We start from the raw sequence: 26,537 nt of genomic DNA on the forward strand, positions 1-26,537 counted from the left end.
CACATGTGGGGATCCTGCAAGAGAACAGTGCCCTGGGGAACAGCGCCTCAGACTGTAAAATCTGAGGAACGTTACAATCAATTGAAGGAAACTCTTGCAACTTTGTGAGCCTCAAAATGCTCTAAGGAAATTCTGGTTCAGCTTTCAGACCTGGCAGTACCTTCCTTGATGGCAGAAGGGCAGTGACCACTAAAAGGACAGTTTTTCCTTCCCTATTTGCCCAAAAAAATGGGCCCCGAACTGGGAAGGCTCTATTTTCCCCACCTGTGGTTTTACATTCCTGCCAAGTCAATAAACTGAAATATACCACTTTGGTTCAAATGACCCTCAAAGAGGAAAACAGCAATTTTGCCTTCAAAAGGACAGACCCTGAAGCCAGGAAATAAGAGCTATGTTTCCGGCTGCACAAGGGGAAAACTGGGCCCCATCCTCAAGGGGCCAAAGTTCTCCCAACTTCAGGAATGACGGGATGGCCCAGGCTTTGGTGATGGGGGTCACCTGTCATGTAAAGAAGAAATTTCACAAGAAATTTGTGGGCAGAGCAGAGACGGAAAGGAGAGCAGTGGGACCGTCTGGGAGAGGCAACTGAGCTAGAACGCGGCTGTCTGCTGGTATCTCCCAGAGCAGAGGAAATGGAGCAAACCACCTAAGAGGGAAGGAACAGTCATACAGGTAATTGGCAGCAGAGGGAAAGCGTGGCCATGTGAGGAGGACAGAAGGTGGCCCTCCAAATCATGAGGCCTCCATTCAAAGCCTTGCTTGACCTCTGAGTTCCTACTTGTTTCCAGCAAGCCAATCTGTGTGCCTGGGCCTCCATGTTCTCATCCATAATACGGACATATTATGCTGAGTTCACAAGCTCTCACGAAAGAGAGAGTATGATACGTCCTCACGGTTTCAGCAAAAATCATTTTGGGTTCCGGAACAGGCAACCCACCCGCAATGGGATCTTGGTACCACTGACATTTCTTGCGTCTTCATTGGCATCCACGCCAGACCGCTCTCCTCCCTTGTAAATAAGTCCAGCTGCGTTCAGCCCTGCCAGGTTCCCCCCTTGCAGCCTGATTCTGAGCCTTCAGGCTGTCAGCTGTCCCAGTGTCCCAGTCCCTGAGGGCTGTGTACAGCTTCCCCACACCCGACACTCAGCCACAACCCAAGATATGACAACGTTTAACACCAACCCAGTCCAATTAATCACGCCTGGGTCTTCCTAAGCACAATGCTACTTAGAGAGACATTTAATGGCTTGCAACACCCATGGGGACACGTGTTCCCCTCCACCCAGGGAAAGTCTGCAAGATGCCAAAAGGTTTATTTTTCTAGGATTAATGCAATGACAGGGAATCAGCCATATATATTGTTGAAGATGACAAGCCAAATATTTTTCTGTAATTTTTACAATAATATGAGGGAAGCTGAAAAAAAAAAAAAAAAAAAGTCACTGGTGTTAGGTTGGTCTTTGGAGGCGCCAGCCTCCAAAAATAACCATTCCTATGAATTACCAACAACACTGTTTGCAAGACAGTTGCTTGATACAAGAAATGGAACATATTAACAGGAGCTTCCTGAGAAGAAGGGGCTTAGGGAGGACAGACTGACCCAAGACAGAGGACTCTGGGGAGGGCGTGAGCTCCCGGCCACCAGCCCTGGATGTTCCCTCCTCCTCTTGCGCCCGGACAGGTCAGAGGAGATGCTTTCCCCAGTGCACCCTGAGTTAGATCGTTTGAGCACGCACTGGGGGGCGTGGGGAATTCGAGCGGGGAGCAGGGCATCTGGTCCCAGCTGTACCTGTCCTACAGCACTGGGAAACAACATACTAACTGGGTTTCTCTCTCCAGACCTTGAAACCTACTGAAGTGATGCTGGTGGGGCAAACGCGAGACTGAAATGTAAGAGAGACAAGGGCCAGAGAGGATGCTCAGTGGGAAGAAAAGCCAAGGGTAAAACCAGACTCGCTCAGGTTTCACGTACCAGTCCCCGCACATCCCGCCTTCACCCCACCCTGGGCCTGGCAGCAAGGGGCTCATCATCTAGGGCCGCCACGCTCGCTCAGCAGGAACAAGAAACCGGAGTAGGTGAGGTCATCATGGGAGCCGGGAAAGGGAGCACCCCAGTCCGGGAATCCCGAGTAAAAGTCTGACCTCACTTCCCCATACACTGCCTCTGTCGCCATGGACCAGCCTGTCCCTGCCCTGGGCCACGGTGTCCCAGTTCAGGGGCTGTCACAGAGATGAAGTGGGAGGGAGAGAACTAGTGGTGTGCAGTGGAAGTCTGAAAGCTGGTGTCTGGGAGCCATGCCCCTCCATCTTCAAACCCCACACTAAGGGAGATCAAGAGGGCAGTGAGAAAAGAGCCCTTGCTGAACCCCTGCTCAGCAGGTCCAGGCCACTTCCAAGCCAGCTCAGAAAGTATTATCTGCCCCCGGCCTGTGAAGGCAGTGCCCAAGCTTACAAGACAAGCAGTTTCCAAGCTTGTAAGAAGCCAAGCAGCAGCAGCTGTGTCCCCCACAGGCCCTCTAAGAAGGAGGGGATCACCAGGGCCCTCATCTGGGAACTGGAGCCTCAGCTGACAGCTGCTTGGGTAACTTGTTCAGAGCCTCGGGGAATAGAGGTAGAGCCACGGGTGGGCACCTTCTGGAGTCAGACATCTGCTTAGTAGAAAGCACCTTCTATCTGTCAAAGTCATCAACGACCAGAGACGGCCTTCCCCAGGCCCTAACTGGGGCCTCGTCCACCAACTTTGTCCTCACACTATGCCCTTCACTCTCTCTCGGACCTTATTTTAGTCAAAGGGAGTCCGAAACCAAGAAGAATCTTGAAGGGAAAGGGAGGGAGGCGTTGCCCTGAATGACGGCCTGCGCTGCAGTGGTAATGGAGGAGTTGAGGCAGAGATGCCCAAGGCTGGCTCACGTTGAGAGCTGTGCAGACAGGATGCCTTCAGGGGCCAGTGAGAGGCCCTCTGGCTGAGGGAGCCAAAGGAATGAGAGAAAAGAAAGGGCCAGCCAAGCAGACTCCCAGCAGGAGGCCAGTGAGGACACCCAGTGCTAGCCCCAGCCACCTGCCCCTCTCCAGCGGCGGGAATGCAAGTGAGATGTGACACAGAAAAGATGGAAGCACTCCAGGGATGGGCGACCAGGCCCTGGTCCCTCCTGGATCGCCTGCATCCTGTCCTGTCCACCCGCAGCATCCCCTCTAGCTGCCTCTCTTGCTCCTCCCCTGTGCCCGAGACGCTTGTCCCCTCTGTGCTTCCTCCCGGGTCCCAGCAAGGATGGGAACAGCCCCTGGAGCTCACTTGGCTGTGCTTGCCCATCGAGTCACTGATCACCTCTCCAGGACTTAACACAGAGATGAAAGAGACCCTGCCAACTCAGGGGAACTCCTGGTCTGTGGGTTCGTGGGAGCCAGGGAGTGGAGGGCGGAATGCTGCCCGGCCCACTCCCTGCCAGCAGAAGGCCGTTTCCACCAGGAGCCAGGGATGTGAGCAAACCATGAGATAAACACAAAATGTTTTACCACTGGAATAAAACTGAAAATGTCCCTGGAACCCATTTTCTCCAGAAGTTCCAGGGAGGTTTGGTGCGAGTGAGTCACCACGGACACAATGGCTGCTTCTGAGTGCCAGACCAGCTGAGCCTGGTGGATGTGTAAACAGAACTTGGGCAAGAGATGGCAAGCCTTTGGGGCTGTGCCTGCCCAACAGCCAAAAGGGTTTTCTCCTTCCTTTCCAAACCCGCCAGCGGCGGGCGGCTGGGCAGCCCCAAGCTCCTCTCAGAGGCTGGATGAGGACAGCAGGAAACCCAAAACACAGAGCGGGCAATAAATCTCGGCCTGCCCGTGACAGCGCTCTGGCACGCCGGCGTGCTTCCTCTCTCTGAAGGAAGAAAAGATACATGATGAATAACAATCCCCAAGATCAGAAGAGTTATTAGGGAACTTGGGTGTTGCTTCCCTCTCTCTTTCTTGCAGACAAAACGTAGGCTTTCCAACAAGGCCTCCAGCCAGTACTTCATGAAGTCCCAGTGACAGGCTCACAAGTCCCCTTCTCCTTTGTGAAATAAGCATGAGACACTGGCTAGTGGGAGAAATTGTCCTGTTCTGTTCCCCACACACACCTGCTACAGGGAAAGAAAACCCAAACCCCCCATGGTAGAAGGTGGCTTGACTTCTAAGAACATTTTTCTCTTAATGGGCCAAGAAACTGTTCCAGAAAATGAGAATGACAAAAACAGTAAGTTACCACTAGACACCAACCATGTGCCACCATTTGAGCTGGAAAACAAACCTTCCAGAAAGAATTCCCATTTAACAAATGAGAAAACTGAGGCTCTGAAAGACTGAGTGCCCAGACCCAGGTAGGTTCAATAGCGAGACAGTGAGTGGCCGGTGAATACATCAAAATCCTAATCTAAAGGCCACATGCTTTCCATTTCTCTGCCTCTCATCCTTCTTGACCTCAGTAAATACCTGGCCCATAACAGGAGTGAGCTGTCAAAGTGCACAGACTCTAGTGGTAGAGATTCTAACATTTGCGAAGCATACTAGAACATTACAGCCTCGGTGAAAAAACCTGGAAGTGGGGCTAACTCAGGCCTGATGGCCATTGTAAAAATTATTATTATTATTAATAGTAATAATAATAATAATAAATATACTATTATTACTATAAAGTCTTCCTTGGTGCAGCAAAAACACTAAGAAAGCTTCTGGATACCCCCATGTAGAGAGAATACAAAACTTAATACTGAGGTCCCCACTCCTACTGTGGGTAAGGAAGTACACTTCCTTCTAGTGCTGACTTTCCAGGTGAGATGTGCTGGGTGGGAACCTGAGTATTCAGGACTCTGACACCGGCATTGGGCTCCCTGGTTTGTTACCTGCAGAGTCTCCCCTTTCAAGCCTCTAAGAGACAGCCAATTAGAGCACATTCCAAATGGATCTCTTGCCACCCCAGATCCACAAAGATACAAATGTGCAAAGCAGTGCCCAGCGCTGTTCTTCCTAGGACAACCAGAGGAAAATCATTGTGCCCTCTCCCTTCCTGGGCTCTTCTGCCCTTTACCTGGCAAATCCTCCATGCCCTGCACTGGTCCCACCTCTTCTGGCTAGCTTTGTCAGACTGCTTCACCCATGGAAGTTTCCCCTGGGGCTGGACCCCATCAATGATCAGAGCCCAGCTTGTCTCAGTCCAAGGCCATCTGGGGACAGTGACTGGTCTTCTCTTTCACAGTGCAAAACCTTGACCCTACTAAACATAACTGGCACAGAACTGGACACACAAGGGACATAAGCAAACAAATGCCTGCTAAAAGGACATAAGCAAACAAATGCCTGCTCTAAAGAAATTCAATGTTCATGGGGTGCACTGCCTAATTTCCTCAGGTCCTGAGCCTGTGGACCAACCCGCTACTAGACGTGGCACTTTCAGAGACTGGAAAGTTGGGTAACAGCCAAGCCCTTCTATCTTCTCCATGTGTTATCATCCTTCCTGAACTGGCCCATCCACTTCATAGAAGCCTAAAGCCAAGGAGATCCAAGATGGAAGAGCAGATAAACACTGTGCCTGCTTCTTTCCATGAGCACATTAAAATTACAACAAAATTATAGAGCAATCAGCCTGCAGAATCATCTGCAGTCCAGTTGAACAGAAGTTTTATAACTAAGGATATAAACGAGAGGCAGCACCAAGACTGGTAGGAGGGGTGAAACAGGCTGGCCCTGAACCTCCATGTGGTGGTTAAGAATCAGGAAGAATATCTCGCACGTGGAGGTACCAACCCACCCCCCGGCCCCCGGAGGAATGAGAGACCCCCATCCCCACACCAGGTTCCCCAGCCCAGAGTGCTGGTACCAGGAATAGGAGCCCCATAAAATCTGGCTGTGAAAACCAGTGGGGATTCCAACCATTCGGCTGGGACGGAGGCCTGTGGGAAATCCAGATGTCCTCTTAAGGGGCTCGTGCACAGTCTCACTCATTCAGAGGCACTAACCCTGGGCTCTGACACAGGGACAGTGACTTGGGGGGCATCAGGCATACGAGGGGCAGACTGAAGTGTGTGGCTTCAAGCGAGGGCTGCAAGACAGTCTCCATCTTCCCTATGAGGGGGCCTTCTCCAGTGCAGCCTGCAGGAGGGTGCCATCTGTTCTGTTTTGAGCCCTCCCCAACAAGGCCACAACTGAATCTGATTGGCCTGGTGAGCTCCACCCTGCTGACTCCACTGCAACCCCACCCCACCAAACTCTCCCAGCATCAGAGGCACTTTCTCCACAAGCAGCCTGTTCCTCCACATTGTATTCTTTCTCGGAAAACTATCAGAGTCTGCTAGTCCCAGGCAGGTGACAACCAGCCTCGGTGTGCTCTGAGACTTTTGCTGAGTAGCTCCAGGCTTAGCACTGGCACCAAACCAGAATCTACATTAACTTGATGGCCACAATTCTTCCCACTCTACGGACTCCCTGAGACCCTGCCTCACCCAACTTGTGCACCACACGAGGCTTTATTAGTGCCTGAAGCATAAGGGAGCTGGCAGGTGACAGCAGGCATTGGGTGTTTTGGCTTCTTGCGGAGCTACCCCAGTCCCAGTACTGGTGGCACCCATCCTCAGTCTGCAGCGTGGCCTCTCTCACTCACCACCAGGTTTAGCACAGGCAGTGAACAACCACTGATTGCTTTGTAGTTCCTACCAGGTAGTCCCCAGCTGCGGGTGACCTGGGCCTGCACCACAGCCCCTCCTAAGAGGCCCCAGAACCAACATACTTGTAGGTTGGTTTCAGACCACAGCAGAGCACTGCCCAATTAGCCCCACAAGCAGCACACACAAAGGGCAGTTTCAAAAGGCACCAAAGCCCACTGGGGCAAATATCACTCACTGAAGCAAACCCCCTCCACAGCAGCTTTTAAGCTATGGATGTGACCAAACCCCACAGCCAATAGCCTAAGCGTCAATCCCACCCACTGACATGTCAATAGCAATCAAGGCTCAACTATAACAGGAGGCCACACACAACCCAAGGGACACTCCTAGAGGACCCAGAGCAGGTGACCAGGGAGACTGTGCCAGGGCCCCACAGGGCACCAACTACATAAGGCCACCCAGCCAAGACTGGGAGACATAGCAGATCTACCTAATACATAGAAACAAACACAGAGAGGCAGCCAAAATGAGGAAACAAAGAAATACGTCCCAAATGAAGGAACAGGAGAAAAATCCAGAAAAATAACTAAACAAAATCAAGGCAAGCAACCTACCAGAGAGAGAGCTCAGAACAATGATTATAAGGATGCTCAAGGAACGTAGTGAGAACTTCAACAAAGAGATAGCAAGCATAAAAAAGGACATAAAAACCATTTTTAAAAAAAGACAGAAGTGAAGAATACAATAACTGAAATGAAGAATGCAATAGAAAAAAATCACCAACAGACTAGATGAAGCAGAGGATCAAATCAGCATTTGGAGGACAAGGTAGCAGAAAGCACCCAAATGGAACAGCAAATAGAAAAAAGAATCCAAAAAATGAGGATAGTTTAAGAGACCTCTGGGACCACATCAAGCATAACAACATTCACATCATAGGGGTGCCCGAAGGAGAAGAGAGAAACAAGAGATTGAGAACCTATTTGGAAGAAATAATGACTGAAAACTTCCCTAACCTGGAGAAGGAAATAGATATACAAGTCCAGGAAATATAGAGAGTCCCAAAAAAGATAAATCCAAACAGGCCCACATCAAGACACATTATAATTAGAATGGCAAAGTTTAAAAACAAAGAGAGAATACTAAAAGCTGCAAGAGAAAGCCAACAAGTAACTTATAAGGGTGCTTCCAGAAGATTGTCAGTTGATTTCTCAACAAAATTTTGCAGGCAGGAAAAGATTGACACAAAATATTCAATGTGATGAAAAGTAGGTACTTACAACCAAGACTACCCTACCCAGCAAGGCTATCATTTAAAATCGAAGATAAGAAAAAGCTAAAGGAGTTCATCACCACCAAACCTGTATTACAAGGAAAGTTAGAGGGACTTCTATAAGATGGGGAAAAAAGATTAAAATTACGAATAATAAAATGGCAATAGCTACATATGTGTCAACAATTACTTTCAAAGTAAATGAATTAAACGCTCCAATCGAAAGACATAGGAGGGCTCAATGGATAAGAAAACAGAACCCTTATATATGCTGCCTACAAGAGACTCACTTCAGATTGAAAGATATATACACATGGTAAGCAAAGGGATGGAAAAAAGTTATTTCATGAAAATGGAAGTGATAAAAACAAACAAAAAAGTTGGTGTAGCAATACTTATACCAAACAAAATAGACTTTAAAACAAAGGCTGTAACAAGAGACACAGAAGGACCCAGTAATCCCACTTCTGGTATTTATCCAAAGAAACAGGAAATGCTACTTTGAGGGGACATGTGCATCCGTATGTTCATTGCAACATTGTTTACAATGGCCAAGATGTGGAGGCAGCCTGGTGTCACTGGAAGAATGGATAAAGAGGAGGTGGTACAGTGGAATATTGCTCAGCCATGGAAGGGAATGTGTTCTTGCCATCTGCAGCAGCGTGGACGGACCCGAAGGGTATTGTGCTGAGTGGAGTGTCAAATAGAGAAAAACAGATGCAATGCGATTTCACTTATATGTGGAATCTAAAGAACAAAACAAACAAACAAAAGCCAAACAAACTCACAGATACAAAAAACATTTTGATGGTTGCCAGATGGGAGGGAGGTTAGAGGTATGGATTAAAAAAGGGGGAAGGGATTAAGAAGTACAAATTGGTAGTTGCAAAATAGTTATGGGGGTGTAAAGTAAAGCCTAGGGAATATAGTCAATAATATGGTAATAGCTATGTATAGTGCCAAATGAGCACTAGACTAGTCAGGGGATCATTGCTTAAATTATATAAATGTCTCACCATATGCTGTACACCTGAAATTAACATAAAATAATATTGAATGTCAAATGTAATTGAAAAATTTTTAAAGGGAGGGAAAAGGTGACAGGGAATAAGAGGTCCAAATTTCCAGGTATAAAACCGTCATGGTGATGTAATGCACAGCATGGGGAATATAGTCAATAATATTGTGATAGCGTGGTACGGTGTCCGATGGTTGCTGGACTTGTATGGTGATCACTTCTTTAGGTATATAAATGTTAAATAACTATGGTGTACTCCTGAAACTAATATAATATTGTATGTTAGCTATATTTTTAATAAAAATCTTTTAAAAATAAAAATAATAAACAATAAAATGCTATAATAAACACATTTCTTAAAATAGAAGCCCATAGCCATAACCACAGAGCTAGAAATATGCTTAGAGCATGTAGTCACCACTGCAGACAGGACAACAGAGCCCATGAGGGGTGAGGGCCTCACCCAGTTGACTCCAAGTACTAACAGAAAACTTACCCTTGTATCTCCTCCCCTATGTTTCTATCCTGCACCCTTACTCAATATGGCACCAGGACCATCCATGACAGCTTCAGTCACTGTGCATCTGCCGCTCTGGATGACGCCCAGCCCCTGCCAGCCTGTGGATCAGGCTGTGGTGAGCTGAAAGGGACCAGGCCTCAGGCTGATTGTTGCAGCCCAGCTGGCCGCAGCTGGAGAGCAAACTGCCCTTCGTAGCCAGTACCTGGACCCTCCTGGGCACAGTCCCATGCTGCCAAGAAATAAGCTCAATCCATTCGGAAAGCCCCTCAGAACCATTAGTTCCTATGTCCCTTCGCTCAGGGAGGGGCATTGTGAAAAAGGATTTCCTCTGAAACTTGGGGAAATACAAGAATTTTTAGAAATCCCTAGAAAGCAGAAGGCAGAAAGCCACAGGACATCTTCAGGCCTACCTTCCTGTAGCAGACGATCCCCTCAGCTGAGTAGAAGGACCTCAGGACGACAAGCATACGGAGGTGGGTGTCATGTCTACCACGTTCTGCCTCTAAGCCTTAAGCCCTAGGGCTGTTTCCGAAACACCGCTCCTCCCCAGGCTGCACCAACCCCCACACACCCCAGTCTTGCCACACACAGTTCCTCAGGGCACAGCTACACTCAGAGAGTCCCCTACGCTCTTCAGTCCCCTGCTCATACATTCATAAATTCAGCACATTCACTGAGCCCCAGCCCAGAAAGACAACATCCTAGGTCTCCAGCAGAACCCAATGGGGTAAAGAAGACAGAACAACCTGGTCACAAGTGAGGAGGCAGGAAACTGCTGGCCATGCTCAGGAAACAGCATGATACGCCCCGTGTCGCTGGGGCATAGGGGAGCAACAGGAGATAGAATGAAAACGGTAGCTTGATGTCAGGTCACCAAGAGTTCCTAATACCAGGCTGAGAATCACCCACCCCAACCCTTGCAAAGTGCAGGTTTTGGTTAGAGTATAAGATAGTCTCAGAGAAGGTAGAGGCTACCCCAGGACATCCTCTGGAGTCCTGGTGAGGTTGCAGATATTTTCTAGGCCTACGTGGCAAACATGTCCTCACCTTCCAGGCCCCGGCTCAAGGGTCACCTTCTCTCTCAAGCTTTTTCCTACTTCCCAGCCCCTTTCCTGACCAACTGGACCTACATTATAGCATCCGTGACACTTCATTGTGCTTGATGGTTGGTACTTCTATCTTCCCCCACACCTTAAGTTTTTCAAGTGAGAGGACCATGTCTTGTTCATCTCTATATCTCTAGAACCCAGCAAAATGACTGGCATGAACACTTACTCAAAGGATGGATGGATGGATGGATGGATGGATGGATGGATGGATGGATGGATGGATAGATGGACGGACAGATGGCTTGATGATGGACCCTGCTTTCAACAATCAGAATCCATAAAAAAGATCCCCATTTCACAGCAGTCATAGTCTCCATGAGCATATCCTAAAATTACTACTTGCCAAAATGCTAAAATGAATAAAAGTATTTGACTTATTTATCTCGGTTTTCCCAGGCCCCCTTCCCTCTGTCTGTCTAGCCATGCTATTGGTGCCCAAAACCCTTGGCAGGCTCCTTGGTAGAGCTGAGCTGGGGCATCGGGCCCAGCCTCCCAGAGACACCATGGGAGAGGAAGAACCATGGCTGGATCCTGGCACCAGAACATTCGTCAGTAATGACATGGTTCCAGACAGACATAAATAGACAGATTAGCCTCTCTGCATTCTTCTCATAAAAATAACAACAGTTCCTAAGCACGCTGGCATGAGTGTGGACATTACGCATTGCAACCTGCTGTTCTTGGCAGTCGAGGGCTGGCCTTCCTTACGTTCCCCCAGCACCACAACCTCCTCCTCGGGGCTCTTGGAGGGCTCCCACTCCTGGCTCTATCCACCACGATCGTCCCAGAGCAGGTTGGCAGCCAAGCCCTGAGCCTGGCTAAGAACTTTTATGAGCATCGTGTCCATGGTTCGCTGTTCTCTTGGCTAGATCTTTATCTACTTTGGGTCATTATGTAACTAGAAATCCTGTACACACGGTGAAATAATTGTATGACCCATTCTGTACTACAGGAAATAGGAAGACTATCTGCTCTATTTCTACCCTAAACCTGAAGAAGAGCAGTCTCAAAGGGGAACCCCTTGCTTTATACACACAAATATATCAGTTCTCTCCTGCCCTTCCCTTTTTCCCCTCATTTTTTGTCCCTTGTCCTCTGGTACTTGCTGAACCTGAGTCATGACTGTGGCCCAAGGACCACGGCACTTGCTCCTCTGGCTTCTCCCTGCCTCCTTCTTTCTTCCACATTTAACCTTCCCCCTCCTCAGGCTTAGGGCTCAGCGATCAAAGGCGACGCACTGGAGCCTGAAGTACTGATTAACAGACCCTTTAAGGTCCATAAATTCCCCCAAGATAAAAGCTGTCCCAAGCCTCATCGTCTTAACCGTTACTGATCCAGTCAAGCCTCTGGCCACAGAGCAGGTTCGGGCACTGGCTATCTGATAGCCATGGCTCCCTCCAGAAGACAAAAGATGACCAAACTGCTTGCAGGCCATAGAGGGCTTGATTTTTTTCTTCCTGTGATGGTATTACTCCTCGTGGCCTCCTCCAGAAAGATCCAGAACAAGGTAAGGGAGTTGGATCAGGCTACATGCCACACACATAATCAACTATGCAAAGCATCTTGCACAAAGGCCATGCCATGGAATGAAAAGAAAAGGGATTTCGAAGTCAGGGGACTTAGGTTCAAGCCCCAGCTTACCACTTACCAACTGTGAGATTTGGGCAAGTCTCAAAAACACAGTTTGTAATATAACATTTTGATCATTGCCAAATCCCAGTGAAAAGTTGTATTCTGATATAACTCTTTATTCTTGCTTTTAGTGGGTATGAGGATCTTTCCATATTTTTGTGACCACGTGTCACCCATGACTCTTCTATCTGTTTGTACTATCTTGTCAATTGCTTTATTGAGTCACTGGATTGTTAGTATTTCAGGAGCTTCAACGTGGAACTTTAGAGGGTCCATAAACCTCCAAAAATTTGAATGTACATGTGTATAAGTGTGTATTCATTTTTCTGGAGAATGCGTTCATTGCTTTTATCAAATTCTCAAAGAGTTGTGAAGTTTAACAGTTAACAACCTGTGTATGAGATTGCCACCAACAACCCTCCAGGACTAAACAATGATTCTCAGAGATCCATAAATGCACCAAAGTTTAGGCCCTGAGCATCACTAAGCACTTGTCTGTGCCCAGCAGTTGCTCTCTGGGGTCACTGGATACTCTACAGGATTGGCTTCGCAAACCTAACCTTAACTGTCTATGCAGTTTAGGTGTAATACTCCTGGGTGGGACAGTGTTGCACAGGTTATAGTATTACCATTTATTTTTAAAACCATAGTTCCCATAGGTCTGGAAATTGAATGAGAGATTACAACTTTCCATCTGTGATGCCCCAATTCAGGATTTTGTTCACTAGATCTAAAATCTCTTCCAATTACACAGATGAAATAAAGCTTTCATTGGCTACCCATCTACTCACCCCAGGGATACCATAATAAATTAGACAACTATGAGATTCTGACCACCACTCTCGTCCTGCTGTCAGTTTCATGAACCATAATCACCTTAATTTTGGATGTTACATACTAACCTTTGCGTATGCCACTCTGGAATCTCATTATCCCCAGTGAAATCAAGAAAACCTTCGCTAGGGCAATCTCTGCTCCCATGAACCCCTGCCTGCAGAAAACAGCCATCACAAAGCTTTTCAAGGATATTGATATGTTTGTCACCAATGTATTTCTCGATGATTTTGTAAAAAGAGTGACGTCTGGGTGGCCCCTCCTGTAAGGGGATGAGTGAGTGGTTACACATGATCAATCCATTCCAACATTCCAGTTTTTTGAACCTTTGCATTTCTTTGTATGCATTACACCGTGGACGTCCTGGCATCTCAGTTGCATTTAATGCAGGCCACCACTGAGTCCAGGTTTAAGTAAAAAATAAAATAAAAACAAAGCAAACTGCTGGAATCACCCCGAGCAACCTAACATACTAAATCAAGACTCTCTGGTAAGTACATACATCTTGATAAGTTTGGCTCAATCCAAAACATTACATAGCTTCCTCCCTAGTTTGTCACCTTGTAATTCTTCTGGTATGTACTCTTTTTCCTCCTGGGTCATACTTCATTCTCATCCCTGTTAGGCATGCTAAGATCCGCCTTAGTTATGGATCTGGAGGCCATGAGGGGAGTGAGGGGTGGTGAAAATATGCCTGAGGGAGACTTAGCACTAATGGTCTTTGATCAAGTGGAAAGAAGCCCTGTCCGAGAGCGGTGGAGGAGGCCGCTTCTAACGGCCAAGTAAGGCACAGAGAGATTTGGGGAGTGGATCAAGCTACTCTGATTCAGTGGCATCTACCCAAATGTCCCCAATTCTGAAAACTCACTCTTTCTTGAACAATGTCCTCACCGTCCCACAAGAAACCTAGTGCCGTTGTGAATTATACTGTGCTATTAATGACAACCTTACGACCAAATGTCATGTTACATTAAGTGACAAGGCAATTCCAGCACAATTCATTGAGGGCAGTTATAGAAGCACTCTGATTCTCTCAGCATGATTTGAGCTGAGAAGGTGAAACTCAGGGATTATTCATTTCTTTCTTTCCAGTGCAATCAGACATAGCCTGCCCATTCCACACCCCAGCAATCCTCGCACTGCATTTCCACAACACTATTCTGTAGCACCAGCCATTTAATCTGCCAAAGCCTTGTCCTCCGTGAGTACTTTAATTCCAGGCAATTTGGGGTGATTTAAAAAAAAAAAAAAACCTCTTTACCTCTGCAGATCATACATTATCAGAATGCCACTTTCTATTGACTGGGAAGCCATCACCAGCTCCAAACCTAGCCTGCATAGATAACCAACCCATCCTCCCATCTTTGAAGGCCTGTTTCCTGGAAGCTTTTGTGTTGTCAAGTGCTGAATCAGGAGCCAGTCAGGAAAACAGAAATCACTCTAGGTATATCAAGCAGGAAGTAATTTTATACAAAAATGTGGATATTTACAAAACTGTTATAAGGACTGAAAGTAATAAGATCAGGGAAGACCACCGTGAGCTCTTAGGGATACCAGTAGCTTTCGGAGTCAGGAAGTTATGAGAACCACAGGAAACTACAAACAATGATCTGGGCAGGAAAATGCCCCAAAAATCTCCCCTCTACCTAGGCTCCACGGAACAAAAGATGAATAAACTTTTCATTCTCTATTATGATTTTTCTACTGAAAAATTAGCAATACACTTAGGAATCTGGACAGAGATACTAAGCTATTTTAACATTACATGCTTAAAATTAAAGTATTATAAACTTTAGAAAAGCAGAAACAAAAATGACTTGAGATAGTTATTGCAGGCTACTTTGGGTCTAAGGATTCGGAAAGGCTCAGCTTTCATAACTCTTAGAGCTGTTCTTTGTCACCTGCTTATTTGACTTTGGTTTCTGTTTTAACTTGTTTCACTTGGACCCACAACCAGTTTGTCTGTGGTTCTGGAATTTCTAGCAACTTCTTCAGCTTTTCTTCCACCAAGGCTGTCACTTGAGAAAAGCTATGTCTCTGACAATCACTGTATGAAAATCCTGCAAACCAAAGGTATCCACCTCCAAAACCACACCCTTGCAGTGAGCCGTCCACTGATGGGCTCCCACAGTTCCCAGCCCTGCGAAGTCAGTCACTGCTTCCCCAGACACTGTGAATCGTGCCAGCATGCCCCACTGCAAGCTGAGTCTCCTCGTGTCCTGAGGGTCAGACAGACTTGGGGAGGGGAGCATAAGCATGACATCCATAGCAATGTGGCCATCAGCCAGGGACAGCCAGAGCCCAGCCCGCTCTATTTGTGTTGAAGATTGACCTGGCATTTACAGCAAGATGAGGCCAGGTTGCCCCAGCAAAATCCAGACCTCTTTGCTGGGAGCCTTCTGAACCTCTAAGCTCAAAGGTTACTGGACAGGTGTTGGGTGTGTGACCAAAAAACCACAAGACCAGGAAGAAAAGAAGGAAAAGGAACTGGATAGAGACTAGGCTGAGAGAGGAGGGACAACTCCCCACCATCCAGAACCCTGGACTCTGATGACAGAAGGAGCAAGCATTGCCCCTCACTGGTGTGGGGGCAGGAGTACAGGTCTGGAGTTCAATCTGCCTCATCTCCCGGGGTGACTCTCAGTAGGTCTTTGGGTGTCCTGGTGACATGGTGGAGGACAGGCAGTCAGTCCTCCAGCAATTAAATGGTGCCTGGGTTTCTGCCTCCAGGACCAAGCTTCTAATTCTCACTGGAGAACTGGATGCAAGCGTCTCTGGCTGGCACACTGATAAGGGGTTACTATCCCAAACTTATAAAAAAACTCACTCAACTCAACTCCAAAAAAACAAACAACCCAATTAAAAAATGGGCAGAGGACATGCAGAAACATATTTTCTAAAAAGGACATACAGATGGCAAACAGACATATGAAAAAATGCTCAACCTCACTAATCATCGTTAGAGAAATGCAAATAAAAATGACAATGAGATACCACCTCACCCCAGTCAGAACGGCTATCATCACTAAATCAACAAACAACAAGTGCTGGCGCGGATGTGGAGAAAAGGGAACGCTGGTGCACTGTTGGTGGGAATGCAGATTGGTGCAGCCACTATGGAAAACAGTTTGGAGGTATCTCAAAAATCTGAAAATGGAACTACCTTATGATCCAGCAATTCCACTCCTAGGTATCTATCCAGAGAAATCCAAAACTCTGATTCCAAAAAATGTATGCACTCCTATGTTTATTGCAGCACTATACACAATAGCCAAGACGTGGAAACAACCAAAATGCCCATCGGTAGATGAATGGATTAAGAAACTGGTACATTTATACAATGGAGTATTATGCAGCCATAAAGAAGAAAGAAATCTTACCATTTGCAACAACATGGATGGACCTAGAGAACATTATGCTAAGTGAAATAAGTCAGACGGAGAAAGACAAATACCATATGATCTCACTTACATGTGGAATCTAAAGAATAGAATAAATGAGCAAATTAATCAGAAACAGTCTCAGAGACATAGAGGAAAAACTGAGGGTTGCTATATGAGGGGGGGAGTGGGGATAAGGGAGAAGGTGAGGGGATTAGAAAACAGTCGGTAACCACAAGATTGCCACAGGGTTACAAAAGTTAACTTGGGGAATATAATCAATAATGTTGTAAAGATTTTGTAGGGTATCCAATGGACACTTGTCTCGTTAGGGAGACCACCTCAGGGATGATGTAGATGCCTGATCACTGCACTGTACACCTGAAGCTGAAGCTGAACAATAATGAATGTCAACTACAATTTTACATATATATATAGTTACAAGAAGCGGAGTACAGCGTTAGGAATAGAAACAGTGGAAATGTAACGGCTGTATGCGATGTCTAAGGGGTAGCGGATGGGGGGAGGGATATAAATGATAAAAGTTTAACTATCACATTGTTTTGTGCACCTGAAACTAATTTAAAAAGTTTAAAAAATAAAATAAAATAAAGGAAATACAAAAAAAAAACAAAGAGTCTCTGGCTGGCAAGGTGCTCCCTCTCACTCCCCACCCCAAACACCCCAACACCACAAACTGAGCCTCGGGCTGGGCACACAGATATCTCCATCATTGCTCATGGATTGACAAAGTGAGAAAAGGCTTCTGAATAGGCTTCATGCCTTTTCATTGGCTGGTGGATTAATAACAGAGGAAATCCCATGACCCTGAACTCTAAATCACTTCTGAAATGGGCCAGGTGCTTTCCTTGATTGTGTTCTGATGGTGGGTTTTCTCTGGACCAGAGAACAGGACCTATAATACCTTCCCCTGTCCCACCGTCTTAGCCAAAAACAGGACCAGTCACCAGTTGGATGCTTGGTGAAGCCCAGGATAGAGGGACAGACACATCAAATAGACGGAATGGGGGCCTGGCCTCTGCAGATCCTGCCTTGGCCCGGCCTGGATTTTTCTTTCCTAATCTTCATCTCCAAGATTTTGCTTTGCAGGGAAATATATTGGTAATCTCAGAACTGCACATACTTCCCCGGTGAAATTCAGCTCACTTCTTCACCATTAATCTCCAGGAGGCTGGCTCTCCAAGTGACTCCATTTCCAGTTTTATCTGAAACAAAAATAGACTCTTGGAAACATTGCAGTCTTTGGGTCATCAGTTCAGAGGCTTCATCCAAGCCCTGGCAGAGGGTCCTCTCTCTGAGCTTACTCAGAACACCATGGCCGCCTGGGTACAGCCATCTCGTTGACATTGTTACTTGATTCAACACAGCATGTTTTTCCTTCAGGCCTTTCAGATGGTACTTGGATAGAAAACTATTTGGAAATACTGATGCCGACCAGCCAGGCACCTCAAACAGCCAAGGTACAAACCACCGGTGCCAGTCATGCCTGCCTTGGCATATGATGCGGTCATCACTTAGAGAGCTGCCATACTTTCTGGGGGCTCCCAGGACTCAATACTTATATAGGTCTTTCCACATTTAACTCAGTCAACTCTGTGGGTGTTCATTTATTTATGTATCTTGCCCCATCATTTGAGTAGAAGCTTCCATCAGGCAGGAGCCAGGTCTGATTCCACTTTAGGACTTGACCAGAAAACATAACCAACATCCCTCCTATACAATTTTTCTCAAAAGAGCCCTCAAGTCAAGAGAAATACTTCTTGAAGGACTGACCAAAAGTACGCACTCATGCTGTAGATTCTACAACAGTCATGTTGAATTAGGCCAGGTGATCAAGAGCTATTTATTCAGGCAGTTTTTCTTAACCATCACCTTTCACATCAAGTCTCATTAAGTCTTCCTGAACTGAACACTGCCAACGCGTCCTCTGCTTGCATTGAGAACTGAGTCATAAGAGCCATGTGAATCACTTCGATGCATTTATGGAAGGAAAGTTGTCCAATATCTGACACAGAGTCCCTTTTTTGTCTAAGGTTTTTCCTAGGCATCTTAGAGATACTATTACATATATATAACTGTTTTATATATATATATATATATATGGCAGTATCTATAAGGTATATATATATATACATATATATAAAACATCTTAAAGTTTGTTGCTATCTTATACATACTATTACTGGTCAGATTTCTCTATTTACCCTGGCCACTACGATTACAGACTAAATACCAGCCCATCAGTAGGAAATACACATGAATGCATTTTGAGGACTTACCTTACCTCTGACTTTATTTCCACACCTCTATTTTCCCTTTATCCACTATATTTTTATTTAATCCTGCTGTTTATAAACTACCCCAAAATTCTTGTGGAACAAATTGAGGTAGACAGTAATTAAGCAATAGATTCACCTATTTAATAGCTTTATCAATCGGGGTAGGTTAAGTTTTGCCACAATAATAAATAATCCCAAAATCTCAGTGGTTTAGCACCACAAAGATCTGTGCGTGTACGTATGTGTGTATGGATGGATGCATGTATTTCTCACACACCATCATTTATTTCTCACACAGCATCACTTGGAGCTATGCTCTTGGCCTTCATCACTACAGGGTACAACCTGACAGAACCTGCAACTTGACATAAGCTTCTATGATGACTGGAGCAGGACAAAGAGGAGGAATGGTGTACTGGGTCTTAAAACCATCACACATCACTTCTGCTCACATTTCATTGACCAAAATAAGCCACGCAGTCATGACTAACTACAAAAAGAGCAGGAAAGTACAAAACTACCATCAGCCTAAACAAAGGTGGGAAACCAGGAAGTTTGTGAACTGTGCTAATGATAAATGTACTAGCAATGTGCCATCCAAATTGGAACACATTTGAGGGTGAAAGAAGGAGCTGAAAGTAATAAAAATGATACATTTTTCTTTCAAAAAAAATCCATGTATTGACTAACAAATTGATTTTATTTTATTGATGGACCATAAAATTGCTCGATTCAAAACCTAATTTCAAAAGAAAAATTCTTTCAAAATTATAATCTATAAATGTCTGCATACATCAAATCAAAAATATCTTCTTTATGGTGATAATCTGAACATTAAAAAATAATGTAAACAAATAACACAATTTAGATTGCTATCTGAATCTGTGTCTCCTGGGCTATAGCTCCTTTTGCTCAACTAAATGCCTTTTATTCTTTATTTTAAAAAATAATAATTTAAAAATAATAATGTAAACAAAACAATTTATTCTCGGTGCATATTCATGTGTTTTAATCAGTTTCTTAGACATATCACTTTTTAATACTGTATCATTGAATTTTTTGAAGAATGTAATTTTTTTCACTATAACCTTACTATTTTAGATTTTTCTATAAAATTGCCTCCAGTTTTCTTCAGAGCTGCAAGTTATGATTAATAAATTTGAAGTTGTTGACTTTTTCAATTGACCCTTCTTTATAGACCACAATTTTCTAATTGAGAAAACATTCTGCCTTCTGCTGCCCAGATATCTTGGAGAAATTTGGCTAAATGGAGGATATTGTCAATTTCAATTATTTTTCATATTGAAATGAGTAAATATTTCACTTCAAATATTTTCACAGATGCTTTCCTTTTGCTCGAGTAGTTTTCCTTAACAAAACATGTCAAGTAAGTTGTCTCTATTTATGATTCTTTTGAACGGTTCACAAGTTTTAGATGCAGCAAAAGCGTAGGCCTCTTCAATTCCAATGCAGAGCAGAATGTAAATTCACTTTATTACCATATGACCACCTTCACAAGACTCTTCCCATAAACCCAGATATCCCAGACACTCTTACATAATTTGAATATTAAAGGCTGCATACCATTTGAACTCTTATTATTTCACTTTCTTCAGCTCCTCCATTGCTTTGATAGAGACAAATCTTCCTTGCTTTGGTATAAATAAAACTTGCAACCTTTGTTCTCAATCATGCAAATTAACTAAAAAATTTAAAAACTGATGTTGGAGGGTAAGCCATTCATTTAATTTTGATTAAATATTTCCAGCTGGTTTTGAAAAAAGTGAACCAAAACTTAGGGGATTTGTTTACACAAAAGCTCAACAACATTTTATGTAGGACCCATAAGTTGATTCACAAAGCGGTTCTTTAAAAGTTCAAAGATTCCTAAAATCTGATTAATGATAGGCAGCAAAAGGAAAAAGTATATACCGCCAGGCTGAATTAGTATTTTGTACTCAAAAATCAGTTTTGTCACAAAATTTTTGGAGTTCAATTTTTCTGAGTTTATGTAAAATTATTTCATTTTTTACAATTATAGCTTCTAATTCAATTGACAGAACACCATGGTTCTTAATTACGTGTATACCCACCCAACCAACTGCAAGTACATTCCTAGTCTATAAACATCTTAATTTAGTAAGAATATTATTTGTTCTACAACACTGTGTTCCATCAATATTTATATTTTTATCACTGCAAAAAAAGAAAAATCTTCAGTGTTCAACTTCTTAACAAGCTATATTTGCATGCACTTCAGTTGTTTCATCTTTGACAAAATTAACTTCCAAAACCTTTACTTTGATTCCATAAATTGCATGAAAAATTGAATCAGTGTTAAAATTAACTTAATGGATATTCTATTTGAAGCATATTAGGACACTGATATCATGCTGGATTCTTATAATTGTTTGAGAAAGTATTCTTCTGCTGATGGAGTCTACACATCCACTGCTATCATTTCACTTTCCATCCTACCCCCAGGAAAATTTAGAATTGAAAAGGAGGATATTAACTCAGTAGAACAGTGATTTGGTCTAAACAGAGTCATAAAAGGATATGTAAACACACCTTTTGTAGCTATTAGTCCTAATTATCTTTGAGCAGAGCCTTAACTACAAACTTTTGAGAGGCTGATGCCTCTGTAACAGACACATTTGTGTCATCTGGTTTCCCAGTGGTCAGTGGTGTTACTAGACCCACAGTATCAACAAACACCTTTTGCAACTTACACATTAATCATTAACTTTCTTGGAAGAAAAACATCAGTACTTAATTTTCTGTTAAGTATGCATTTGGGTTTCTTAACTCATTGCTATAGAGAGAGTATGTCATAACAAAAATGTTTTTAAAGCATTACCAAATGATAAATAGTTAATAATTGACACCAATAATATATGACAAAACCATTCTTGAAAGAGTATCCAGATTTATTCTGATTCACTGTACCACAGAATTTCTCAGCCTCTATTGCCTACACATGTTTCACATATACCTCACATATAATTTCCCTCATTTCCAGTGACCCCACTTATTTGTGGCCTGGCAGATTTTGTGGATCTCACAGGCTGAGGCACTTGCCCTAGCATAACTTGCTGGTGTACAAAATGAATTTCCCCCATCACCACCCCAGACCAGGAGGCCAATCGTGCTTTGCTGTATCAGGAAGTGAGAGTATTCTGCATGCTGCCATAGAAAGGTAGGTGTTACATATGTCTGCCTGGAAAGGGAGCTGAGTAAATAGAATGTACTAAAGCAAAGGCCTGCCCTTTATAAGAAGTAGGACATTATTCATTCTAACTATAAAGTAAGAATAAGCTAACAATGCATATCGTGTTCCCTAAGGCAACCATTATAATAATAATAATAATAATAATAATGCAAAATGTATAGCTAAAAGTTCAATAGGGAAATCAAAATGGAATACTAAAAAATATTCAGTTAACCCAAAAGAACGAAACCAAGGAAGAAAGTGGAATTTAAAAAAGATGTGACAAATACAAAATAAATGGCAAAATGGCACGCTTAAATCCAATTATGTCAATAATTACATTGAACACCAATACACTAAACACTGCAAAGAAAATGTCAAGATAGTTAGAAAGGATTTTAAAAAGTAAGTCTCAATTATATACTATCTACAAGACATACACTTGACACACAGAGACACAAATAGGTTGAAAGTAAAAGGAAAGAAAAAGAGAAACTTTGCAAATACATATCATTAAAAAAAGCTGTAATGGCTACTGTCATATCAGATAAAATAGACTTCAAGACAAAGAGCTTTAATAGAGATGAGGAGGGACATGTTATAATGATAGAAAGGTCAATTCCACATAACAAGCCTAAATGTAGCTGCAAAAAACATAAACCAAAACTCGACAAAAATAATGGGAGAAACAAATCTATAACCAGAGTTGGAGATTTTATCACCCCTCTTTCCATTACTGATAGAACTATAAAACAAAAAAGTTGGTACATATATAGAAGATCTGAATGACACTATCAAACACCATAACCAAACTGACACGGAATTCTACACACCCAACAACTGCAGACTATATAGTTTTAAAATGCACATGGAATATTCACCATGTGCTGGATTATAACAGGTCTAAGTTTTAAAATATTAAAACATTATGGACTGTGTTCTTTGAGCAAAACAAAATTAAACTAGAAATCAATAATAATATGAAAGCCAGAAAAGCGCCTAAATAGTCAGAAATTAAATAATGCCCTTTAAATACATTTCAGAGAACTCACTAGGGATATTAGAAAAAAAATTTGAACTAAATGAAAATAAAAACACAATGTATCAAAATTTGTGAGATGCAGTTCAAGAGTACTTAGAGGAAATTTTATAGCTCCACACACTTATATTAGAAAGGAAAAAAGGTATAGAATCAGTGATATAACTTTTCACATAAGCTAAAAATAGAAGAGCAAATTGAATTCAAAGTAAATAAAAATATAGAAATAATAATAAATTAAGAACAGACATGAATCAAATAGAAAAACAATACCAAAAATATTATCTTGGAGGAGATTAATAAAATTGGTAAATCCCTCACAGGAGCAACAAAGAAAAAAAGAGAAGAAATACAAATTATGTACCAGAAATAAATGAGGAAATATTGCGACAGGCCCTATGGAAATCAAAAGGACAATAACGGAATATTATGCACAATTGTATGTCAATAAATTTGACAACTTACATAAACCTAAATGAAATAAACAAATTCCTTTTAAAACACAAGTTGCCAAAACTGATAAAAGGTGAAATTATAAATTTGTATAGCCTTATATCTGCAAAAGATATTGCATTCATCAAAAATGTCCCCAGAAAGAAAAACTCCAAGCTAAGATGAATTTGCTGCTAAATTCTATCAAATATTTAGCCAGTAAAATAATATTAATCACATGTAAACACTTTCAGAAAATAGAGAAAGGAACGCTTCCTTGCTTATGTTATGAGACCAAAGTTTGAAAAACAATGATAAGAAAATTTTTTGATGAACACAAATGCAAAAATCCCTAACAAAATATTAGCAAGTAGAATCCATCAATATATAAAAAGGATAATTCATCATGAAAAAGTGGGATTATTCTAAGAATGCAAGATTGATCTGACATTCAAAATTCAAAGAAATTCAGAGATCCAAGATGGTGGAGTAGATAAACACAGTGCCTGTTTCCTTCCGTGAACACATTAAAATTACAACTAAACTATAGAACAATCAACCTGGAGTATCATCTGAAGTCTAGCTAAACAGAAGTTTTATAACTAAGGATATAAACAAGAGGCCTCATCAAGACTGGTAGGAGGTGGCCGGCCCAGTGGCTCAGGCAGTTGGAGCTCCGTGCTCCTAATGCCGAAGGCTGCTGGTTCGACTCCCTCAAGGGATGGTGGGCTGGGCCCGCTGCAACTAACAACAGCAACTGGACCCGGAGCTGAACTGCACCCTGCACAACTACGATTGAAACGATAACAACTTGACTTGGAAAAAAATCCTGGAAGCACACACTGTTCCCCAATAAAGTCCTGTTCCCCTTCTCCAATAAAATCTTTACCAAAAAAATTAAAAAAAAGACTGGTAGGAGGGACGGAGACGTGAAACAGGCCAGCCCCAAAACTCTGTGTGGCAGTTGAGAATCAAGAGGGATATATCAGCAGCCACAGGTTCCCCACTGGGGAAATGAGGGACCCCCAGCCCCACATCAGGCTCCCCAGCCCAGAGTGCTGGTGCTGGGAAAAGGAGCCCCCACAACATCTGGCTGTGAAGGACAGTGGCGTTTCCAATCGTCAGAGTGGGAAGGAAGGCTGCGAGAAATCCAAACGCCCTCTTAAATGGCCCACACACAGGCTCACTCGCTCACAGGCACGCATCTTGGGCTCCAGCAGAGGACAGTGATTCAGGAGGCTTCAGCGACAAATGAGGGGACAAACTGAGATATGTGGCTTCAGGGAAAGAACAGAAAGACAGTCGGCATTTTCTCTGTGTGAGGTCCTTCTCCTGTGCAGCCAGCAGGCAGGCACCATCTTTAATGTGTTGAGCCCACCCCAACAAGGCCAAATCTGAATCTGATTGGCCTGGTGAGCTCTGTTGCTCCACCCTGTTGATTCAGCTGGGATGCCTCCCCACTCAGCTGACAAAGAGAGAATCCTAAAAGCAGCAAGAGAAAGGCAACTAGTAACTTATAAGGGCGCTCCCATTTGTCAACTGATTTATCAATAGAAACTTTATAGGCCAGAAGGGATTGGCACAAAATATTCACAATGATGAAAAGGATATACAACCAAGACTACTCTACCCAGCAAGGCTATCATTTAAAATCAAAGGACAGGTAACTTTCCAGACAAGAAAAAGCTAAAGGAGTTCATCAACACCAAACCTTTATTACAGTGAATGTCAGAGGGAATTTTTTTTAATTGAAGTTTATTGGGGTGACAATTGTTAGTAAAGTTACATAGATTTCAGGTGTACAATTCTGTAATACATTATCTATATCTCACATAGTGTGTTCACCACATATAGTCAATTCTCTTTCTATTAACATAGATTAGACTCCGTTTACTAGAGAGAATTTTTTAAGATGAGGAAAACAAAGATCAAAATTATGAATAATAAAGTGGCAATAGCTACATATCTATCAACAATTACTTTCAATGTAAATGGATTAAATTCTCCAACCAAAAGACATAAGAAGGTTGAATGGATAAGAAAACAAAACCCTTACATATGCTACTACAAGAGACTTACTTCTGATTGAAAGACACACAGAGACAGAAAGTAAAGGGATGTACAGAGATATTGCATGAAAATAGAAACAAAAAACAAACAAACAAACAAACAAAAACTGGTGTAGCAATACTTATACCAGATAAAATAGACTTTAAACAAAGGCTATAAGAAGAGACATGAAAGACCCAGTAATCCCACTTATGGGTATTTATCAAGGGGACATGTGCATCCATATGCATATGTTCATTGCAGCATTGTTTCCAATAGCCAAGATGTGGTGGCAGCCTAAGTGTCCACTGATGGATGAATAAATAAAGAGGAGTTAATACATTGATACAGTGGAATATTGCCAAGCCATGTAAGGGAATGGGTTCTTGCAATCTGCAGCAGCATGGATGGACCCGGAGGGTATTTTGCTGAGTGGAGTGTCAAACAGAGGAAGACAGATGAGATTTCACTTATATGTGGAATCTAAAGACTAAAATAAAGAAACAAAATGAAAACAAACTCATAGATACAGAAAACATTTTGATGGTTGCCAGATGGGTAGGGAGTTGGGGGTGGGTAAAAAGGGAGAAGGGATTAAGAAGTACAAATCGGTTGTTACAAGGTAGTTACAAGAATGAAGGGTATAGCATAAGGAATATCGTCAATAATAGCGTAATAATTATGTATGTTGTCAGTAGGGTACTAGATGGGAGGGGTTGGGGGGCAAAGTGAAAAAGACGAAGGGATTAAGAAGTACAAATTGGCAGTTACAAAACAGTCATGGGGGTGTAAAGTAGAGCATAGGGAATATAGTCAATGATGTGGCAATAACTATGTATAGTACCAAGTGGATACTTGACTAGTCAGGGGGATCGTTTCTTAAATTATATAAATGTTTAACCACTACATTTTACGCCTGAAACTAATATAATACTGAATATCAAACATAATTGAAAATATTAAAAAGAGGGGGAAAGGTGAAGGGGAATAAGAGGTCCAAATTTCCAGGTACAAATAAATCGTGGGGATGTAATGTACAGCATGGGGAATATAGTCAATAATATTGTGATAGCGTGGTACGGTGTCAGATGGCTGCTGGACTTACCGTG

The 26,537-nt window shown here is 43.1% G+C and overlaps 1 long non-coding RNA gene across 2 annotated transcripts in view; it reads right to left on the reverse strand.

Annotated features, from left to right (window-relative positions):
• Positions 1-5,210, reverse strand: part of LOC109455986 (uncharacterized) — a 151,701-nt gene extending 146,491 nt beyond the window's left edge. For both annotated transcript variants that reach the window (XR_012496258.1, XR_002138784.2), the window contains exon 1: positions 5,059-5,210. This is a non-coding gene — a long non-coding RNA (uncharacterized LOC109455986). The remainder of the gene's footprint in view (positions 1-5,058) is intronic.
• Between the last annotated feature and the right edge of the window lie 21,327 nt (positions 5,211-26,537).

This window comes from Rhinolophus sinicus, linkage group LG05, assembly GCF_036562045.2.
Source record: "Rhinolophus sinicus isolate RSC01 linkage group LG05, ASM3656204v1, whole genome shotgun sequence".
NCBI classification, from domain to species: domain Eukaryota; kingdom Metazoa; phylum Chordata; class Mammalia; order Chiroptera; family Rhinolophidae; genus Rhinolophus; species Rhinolophus sinicus.